This window comes from Empidonax traillii, unplaced genomic scaffold (assembly GCF_003031625.1).
Source record: "Empidonax traillii isolate 1590-97213 ecotype Southwest subspecies unplaced genomic scaffold, ASM303162v1 scaffold2022:size127889, whole genome shotgun sequence".
Lineage (NCBI taxonomy): Eukaryota > Metazoa > Chordata > Aves > Passeriformes > Tyrannidae > Empidonax > Empidonax traillii.
The window spans coordinates 84,708-93,183 of NW_020957215.1; positions in this window are offsets into that span (position 1 = coordinate 84,708).

The window sequence follows — 8,476 nt, forward strand, 5'->3', positions numbered from 1 at the left end:
TTAAGTCAAGGTGAAGATGGCTGCTTAGAAAACAAGAAACAAGGGAAGGAGGAGGGTTGGGGCCATCAGGAATAGGACAAGTAAGGCAGGATTGAGGCTGATCAGACAAGCTGAACCATGGAGAAGCCCGATTCACCACCTGAGCCTGGGCTCAGGGTCTAGCAAGGACAAAGATAAACCAGCTGCCATACAGACCTGAAGTCAATAACTGCACATGCTGATTTACACCAAAGAAGATTTGGGCTGGTTTGTGCAAGAAAGGTAATTATCTGCTTGGCCACAAAATTACAGGCTATTAGGAATAATTTTATCCATTTAATAATTAGAAGATTAAGCAAAGCTCTCAATATAGAGGTAGTAAGAGTTCATCTTGCACATTATGTGGGACATAGTTCATTAGCTGCAACTGGCTGCTCTTAATCTGAAGGGTAACAGCCCTTTGGCAGCAAAAAAAATCACATTTCCTTTCTGGGGTCTATTAGTTTCAACCCATCACAACAGGCTCATTACCTTCATTTTGTCCCTGGCAAACTGGGGGTAAATAACAGCAGATTACACCCAATCCCCAGTGTTTCAGCCCAGTCCCTCTGCACACTCTTGCCAGGCTGCTCAGAGCCTCCCACGCTCGCTGGGTTTGTCCCCAGCTCGTTCTGCTCAGCACAAAACAAAAGCAGTGCCAGGCTCTGCTGCCTCTGGAAAACACAGAGCTGAGCAGGGGGCAGGAGGGGGGGAGTGGCAGTGGAAAACACGCCCTGAGTACAGGCTGAGGAGCACCGGGCTGGCTCCACTTACTGTGTGTCTTGTTCACACCCATTTTGGCACAGGGGAGCATTTGGGGCTCCAAACGTCCCTCCTGCTGCTGCTGCACCCCCAGGTGTGGCCCCAGGGCACTCCTGAACCCCCAGGATGGTTTGGGTGACATTAAGGCTCATCCCATCCCATCCCATCCCATCCATCAGCAGGGACACCTTCCACCAGCCCAGGTGGCTCCAAATCCAACCTGGCCTTGGACACTTCCAGGGATCCAGGGGCAGCCACAGCTTCCCTGCCCAACCTGTGCCAGGGCCTGCCCACCCTCCCAGGGAAGGATCAAGCTTGATTAACAGGTTTATCCAAAGGTTTATCCAAACCCAAAGACTCTGTTCTTGAAAGGGCATCCTGAGATCAAGGGACCAAACACTGCTACAGAAATAGGAAAAACACTCCTTAATCCCCATTTTTGTGTTAAAACTAAATGTTTCACATATATATTGATATCTCAGGAGCGGCCTGGCCTAACAGAAAAGGGTTAAACCCTTCAGGGCTCAAGTAATTACAGTCCAAATGCATTCTGGACTCTTACAAATAAGAAATGATGAAGGACACGGGGATGAAAAGCTTAATATTTCCCATAGAGATGAAGGGGGAGGTTCTTCCTTTTGTATTTAAAGCTTGTAAACTGCCCAAAGGACTTTTCTTCCCATTCCCAGGGCATACATAATTTCTATTTGCCTGGAAATTAATCCTCCAACCAATCCCCTTCTCCCCACTCCCCGTTTGCACCGACTGCATTCACCTCAGACCAAATCAAGGTGACCAGGACAACGAGCTCCATCCAAGCAGGGAAAACACTTGTGTGAAATAATCAGAGTCCTCCAGAGACCTTGGAGGTGCCTCCAGAGAGGCACTCAGGGGCTGGAACACTCGAGGAGCCTGATGGGGCTCTACAAAAGGACTTCAACCCAAACAATTGCAGACAGAGAGCTGTCAACCCCCGGGCCTGAATGCAAATCCAGCTCCCTCTGCAATGCAGGAGCGTTTCCCATCAGCTGGAGATTGGAATGCACTTCAGCAGATTGAATCTCCTCCAGCCTAAGCAGTGTTTTGGTTTTTTTTCACACGAGGCTGCTAATTACGTTTTCCACTTATACCTGGAAATTTCAGCAAATATTCTAGACAAGCCATTTTCAACTGGAACGATTCCACGCGCTACAAAATAATGAGATTTTCCAGTTTTTAGGAGCTGTTTATGTGAAGATGAAGCAATCTGTCAGTATAGGCTGGGACAGTTGTGTGGACAGACACAGTTACCTGGTCCCAGAGGCTGGAAATGCTGAAGGTTTTAGGAACACACCCTTCAGATATCCAGTTCTGAGCCAGGCAACAGGAGAAAGGCCAGCCAAGCTTCCATAGGGTTTCTAGGGATGCATCTACATGAACATTTAACCCCAAAGGAGCTGGTGGAATTAAACCAGAAGCAGATCCTGCTGCCAAGGAGTCCGTGGGGTGGGAAGGACACCAGGACAACCTCCTGGCACAGGCTGCCCTGAGAAACTGTGGAAGTTGGAAGTGTCCAAGGCTGGGTTGGATGGGGTTTGGAGTAACCTGGGCTAGGGGAAGTGTCCCTGCCCATGGCAGAGAGTGCCACTGGGGGATCTTTAAGGTCCCTTCCAGCCCAAACCACACTGGGATCCTGTGACACTTGAACACACTAAGAGAAAACATTCCATGGGACCATTAAGGCTGGCAAAGCCCTCCAGGACCGAGTGCAATCCTTTGCCCAGCACTGCAGATCCACCACTAGACCCTGTGTGTACCATTTTAATTTGTATAACCCCCTCCCCAAACCTGCTCAGCTTTGTTTCCTGGCACAAGCACATGAACACTGTTGGCAGCACCTTCCTCTCTCCCAGACTTCCCTCCCACCGTGGCTCTGCTCAGACTCGGAGCAAATGCCACCCTAAAGGTGCCTCAGACGGGCAGGGCCAGGCTGGGCACCTGCTCCAGCCCTGCTCCTGGCCAGGGGACGAGGGCTGAGGGATGGCACCACAACTCTGGGAGTTATTTACCCCCAGAAGACAGTCATGCACATGACTCAACCTCATCTCCCATCCAACCTCCCAGCTCCTCTGCAAGGGCAGAGCATCGCTCTCTGAGCTGACTCACTCGGCAGCAGAGCTTCAGACAGGCCAGAACAACACAAATCACCACAAAATACACATTCAGGGGAGTTAGAAAGTGATCTGCAACCTCCAAACGAAGCTGAGTGACAAATAAAGTTATGTATGCTGCAAGTCTCAGCCCTGGAGGGATCTAAAAGCCCTGTGGATGTGGCACTTGGGGCCATGGAGAGCCTGGGTACAGGGTCTGCACAGGCAGCCTGGGAACATCTTTGCATCCAGTGTTTTCCAGGACAAACTATCCCTGTGTGAGCAGATCACTGCCAGTCAGACTGCAGGAGCCACGGAGTCACAGAACGGGTTGGGCCACAGAGGATCTTACAGATCACCTAAAAATCTATAGCCTCATTTGTTTATAACATTTTTATATCTTGGAGAAGCCCATCAAGTACTGCAGGAAGCTGATCCATGAGTTACAGCCCTGGATTCACACAGCCAAGGGTTTGGCAGTTTTTCCTGCCAACCTTCTCCTGATGGGCCATAACTTAGTTCTGCTCCACAAGATGTTCCTGAGTGACTCAGCTGTTAAGTCACCAGAGCTCTCTTTCCAGCTCTTCAGTTTGGATACCCAAATTAAACAACTTTCTGAGCAATACTTTTTTTAGCTGACAACTTATTAATTAAATACATCCCTTCTTTCCAAGTGCAGTCGCTGCTCTCCAAGGAAAACAGGCTGAGAGAGGCCTGGAAGGAGGAAACTCAAGACCTAAGAAGTGCTAAACCGTGAACATGTGAAAGATCTAAATACCATTAGGTATTTATAACCTTTCTGCTCATTATCTATGTATGAGCAAAAGAGGTTTTTACCGTTCTGGAGGGTTTTTTTGCATGTGGATGAGTCATGCAAAAAGGAGTAAGAGCCCTGTTTCCCAAGGACAGCCAGCCCTGAGAGCAGCTCCTGCACAGGCACAGGGAGTGCCTTTCTGTGTTGGGCTCTCCCTCCATCCAGAGTGCACGATTTCTGCTGCTCTAAATACAACCTGCTCTCCTCCTGAGCTGCCAAGTGAACCCCCCTGGAAGCTGAGGGGCTCCTGTAGGGGGGACAACAGGCCCCCACAGCAGCCCTGCACAGTCCCATTTCCCCCCTTCCAGCAGCTGCTCCAAGGATTCACAGCACAGATGCTGGGGATGGAGCTCCATGGTGAGTTAAACCCGTGGGAGGCTCCAGCACCGAGCCCTGGAGAGGATGGGGACACAAAGCAGGGTTTGGGAAACCTCAGTGAGATGTGGGGTTTCCATCTGCGACGTGGCACTGTTTGTTCTCCAGACAACAGTAAAATAAGGAGATAATGGCATAATCTAAAATAGATTTTATGGTTTCTGTTGACAGGGTAATAGGAAAAATAGACCTCTTGGAGCGTTTAATCATAGTGGTAATAAAGCAGGGAAGCAGAGAGCGTCCCCAGAAGAGATCAATGCTCCATTTCCCAGGGTTTGCAAAACTCACTCTGGGCTGTGCCAGCCCCTGTTAGAGCAGCACAAAACACAGTGTTGGAAACACAACAGAGCAGCTTCAGGTGCATAATTAATGGGTGTGCTTTGCAACTGCGTGTGAGGGAGATAAAGTGGTAAAACCAGGGAATTTAAGGAACTCCTTCCCTGAGGAGCCATCTCCTGATAATGGGGATAAACACCAGGGACAGGGATTTCATTGCCTGCACTGGTGGCCAACCCAGCCCAAAGGAGGGCACTGGTATTTGGAGAGTTCTTATATGTAATGGTTGGACTTCCCTGAGGAGTTTCTCTCCTGAGTTGTGCCAGGGCTGGACAGCCCTTCCCATGAAGGAGTTTTCCCAATATCCAACTGCCCCTCCCCTGGCACAGCTGGAAGCCATTCCCATTCCCTCTCCTCCTGTCCCTGTTCCCTGGGAGCAGAGCCCAAATCCCCCCAGCTCCAGCCTCTCCAACAGAACAGAAAGGGCTTGAACTCTTTGGCTTCCTGGCCAGACCAACAATATTCCTCCCTGTTCTCCTCCTTTCAGCACCTGAGGGACACATTGCACATCACCAGTCACTGAGGAAGGGAAGTCCATGTCCAAAAATGCATTTTATCCCATAAATCCATCATATTGCTCCCTCTGGTCTGAGCTGGCACATACAAGGCTGGCCAACCCCAGCTCTGCTGCTTTCTCCTTTAGCAGATGCTGCTCCCTGATCTCTTGGTTCATCATTTCACTGCACAGATACTTTCACACTGGGGTGAGCTAATTACCATTTTTAAATGTTTCTGCTTTGAAGCACCTCCTGAGATGGATTTTTGAAAGGCTTCTTGTTATGATTGAGGAGCTGAGAAGATCACACTCATATTTCACCCTGATAACTCCCATTCCTGGTTATTACAGACCTTGGCTTAGCCAGGTGATGGATGAGCCCACTCCTGGTTTTCCTCTGGAATATCTGCAGGAAGGGTTTTAAGAGAAGACCCCCCTGAGTTACTGTTTAAATGATCTGAGAGACTTGGCATCATTCTCTCTTTAATTAAACTCTTGACACGTCCTATATTTCACTTCTCCATTACCCTTGGACCCGTCCAAGGCTTGGAATCCACGACTCCAGCAGGTCCTGGCTCTGTGCTGGGGCTGAGGAAGCATCCTGAGTGGAGCAGCCCCCTGGCAGGAGGTGCTGCCTGTGGATAATGCCCTGGCTTTGCTTTGCTTCCCAAAACCAGGAATGACAAAGCACAGCTCCCCCAGGGAGGCTCCTTGTGGCCACGGCTTCAGGTGTTGTTGTCACTCCCCAGCAGCATTTAGTGGCCAGTCCCACCAAAATCTAACATAACATAAGGAAAATCCATACACATTCCATAGAATCCTAAAACCCCAGGATGCTTTGGGTGGGAAGGAACCTCAAAGCCCATCTTGTTCCACCCCCTTCTACCAGCCCAGGTTTCTCCAAGTCCTGTCCAGCTTGGCCCTGGACACTCCCAGGGATGGGGAATTTAAAAGCAGCCCTCCCAAGGCTGTATAAAATGAATATACATAACTTTAAAACATCAGAGTGTCTTCTTTGGCCTAATTGTAGCTGTATCAGTAGAACATCTCATCAAGAGATCTGCCCTTGATTCATTCTGATAAGCAGCAGGGTCATATAAAGCCCATAAAACACATCTTTCCTGGACTGGGGGAATCCTCATTTTCATCAACATTCTCTGCAAACCAGTGGGATGTTCTTAACAAGCAGGATCATCCCTCACAATCCCATTAGCATTTTCAGGGGTGTCATTAATGTCAAAGCCAGAGAGCCAACGCTAGACCTAAAATGTCAACTGGCCTGCCTGATAAACCCAGCTCAGTAATTACTTTGGAGAGCAATTAGAAGCCTCATTTTTCTAGGGAAAAAAAAAAAAATGGATAGAGGCTGTTTTTCTTTAACCCAAACACCCTGGCCCTGGAATGCTGCCAAGGCAGAGAGATCTGTTGCTGGCAGTGACAGCAAGACACAGGTTTGGGCTGTGCCTTCAAAATCTGGAAATGTAACCAATTAGCATTCCAAATTATGTTAATGAGGCAATTAATAGGATTTCTCTAAGGAAATGCAATAATCAACCAAATCCCAATCAAAGAGAGATTGCTGTGCTGTGTAACAATAACAGTTTGGATTCAGATTAATATCTTTGTACTATTGATGAGGGGACTGGAGCATCTCCTGAATGGAACTGAGCTGGGAGGGTTCACCTGGAGAAGAGAAGGATCCAGGGACACCTGAGAGCCCCTTGCAGGGCCTAAAGGGGCTCCAGGAGAGCTGGAGAGGGACTGGGGACAAGGCATGGAGGGACAGGACACAGGGAATGGCTTCCCACTGCCAGAGGGCAGGGACAGATGGGATATTGGGAAGGAATTGCTGTCTGGGAGGGTGGGCAGGCCCTGGCACAGGTTGGGCAGAGAAGCTGTGGCTGCCCCTGGATCCCTGGAAGTGTCCAAGGCCAGGTTGGAGCACCCTGGGCTGGTGGAAGGTGAACATATAAGCTGAACAATCATTAACGTCCCCTCCCACCCAACCCATTCCATGATTTCATTAAATTCAATACTTGATTATTTGTCTATTCCTCCCTGTGCAGTAATCCCTGTGATTCCTGACAATAACCACCCTCCCCAGTGGTGGAGTGGCTTCTCTCCTGGCACAGGAGGGACAGAATTATCTCAGCATGGAAAATGATGGTCCCAAAGTGGGCTCAGCACCAGCTGCGCTGCGATTCTTGCTGCTAAAAAAAGCTCCGTGGCAAGGAAACAAAACCAGGAGAAAACAAACTAAATCTGAGGGATTTCTGAAGGCACAGGAGAGCATAACTGAGGCAATGCTGTGAGGGCACTCAGAGGGATGGCTGGTGATGGCCACTGCTGGAAGGAGACCTGATGTGCAGGTGAGGGATCACCCTGCCCTGGTCACTGGGGCTCCCTCAGGATGGACCCAGGACCAAAGATTTAGAATTCCATCCTCCTGCTGCTGCTGAACACTCCCCACAGTTACCCTCCAGTCGATATCTGCAAGTACTGAGCGGGTCTGACCAACAAATGCAGGCAATTTGCTTTGCTAAGCTGCTCACAGGATCCTTGATCTCACACTCTCCTGTCCCCCTGCTCCTCTCACACCAGGAAACATTTGCTGCCTACCTGCAGCAAAACACAGAAAAATCAAATTAAACTCGCCCAGAAACTGCAATTCAATTATTTTCGTTTCAGGTTCTGGCACTTTTAACAAATGCAGGTAAATTCATCCACACACATCAGCTCTCCCATATAAGCTGAACAATTACACGTCACAGTTCACGGTTCAGGGGACATTCCCATTAAGCTGCAAACCTCCCTCTCTGCCTGTCCCTGCTCTCAGCACACCTTCCCCTGCTCTGGGACACGAGGGGCTGGCTCTGCTGGTGGTGAGAAGGAGGGATGTGTGACCCAAGTGTCACCTTTGGGACACCCCTGACCCCAGGTTTGACCAGCTATTCCCTGTCCCAACCTCAGGGGCAGCCCCTGGAGCAGGAGAGCTGATCTGACAGGTGCCTTCCCCACCATCCCCACTGCCAGATGAGAGCTGATGACAAACGAGCAGCCTGGGGAGCCCAAGGGCTGCGTTTCAGTGAGCTTTCTATTTGGCTTCCCGTTCCACTGGAATGTAAGGATTCCTCCCCCCTTTTCCCAGCAGAACTGCTTTCATTCTGACAGCCCAATTTTCCTGGTGCAGAACCTGGTGCAGGAGCTGCTTGTTGGACCTGCAGCCCCCAGGCCTGGCTCAGGGAGCTCTCCCAGCCCCATCCCACCGGGATCTGGCCCCATCCCACCAGGGTTCTCCCTGGCACAGCCAAGGTGTCTCCACACAGACACTGCTTTTACTGCTATTTCCCCTAATTACAGTTATTTTATCTTCCCATGGCAAAGCAGTCGAGGCAGAAGGAGCAGAATCACAGCACGGGATGTTCCGGGGCTGATTGCCCTCTGCCTGCTCCTGAGAGCTTGGGAATCTGCTCCCACCCTCCTGGCTCTTCCCTGTCCCGAGGTTTTTAACATATTTTCTCAGAGAAAAAGCATATTTCCACATGG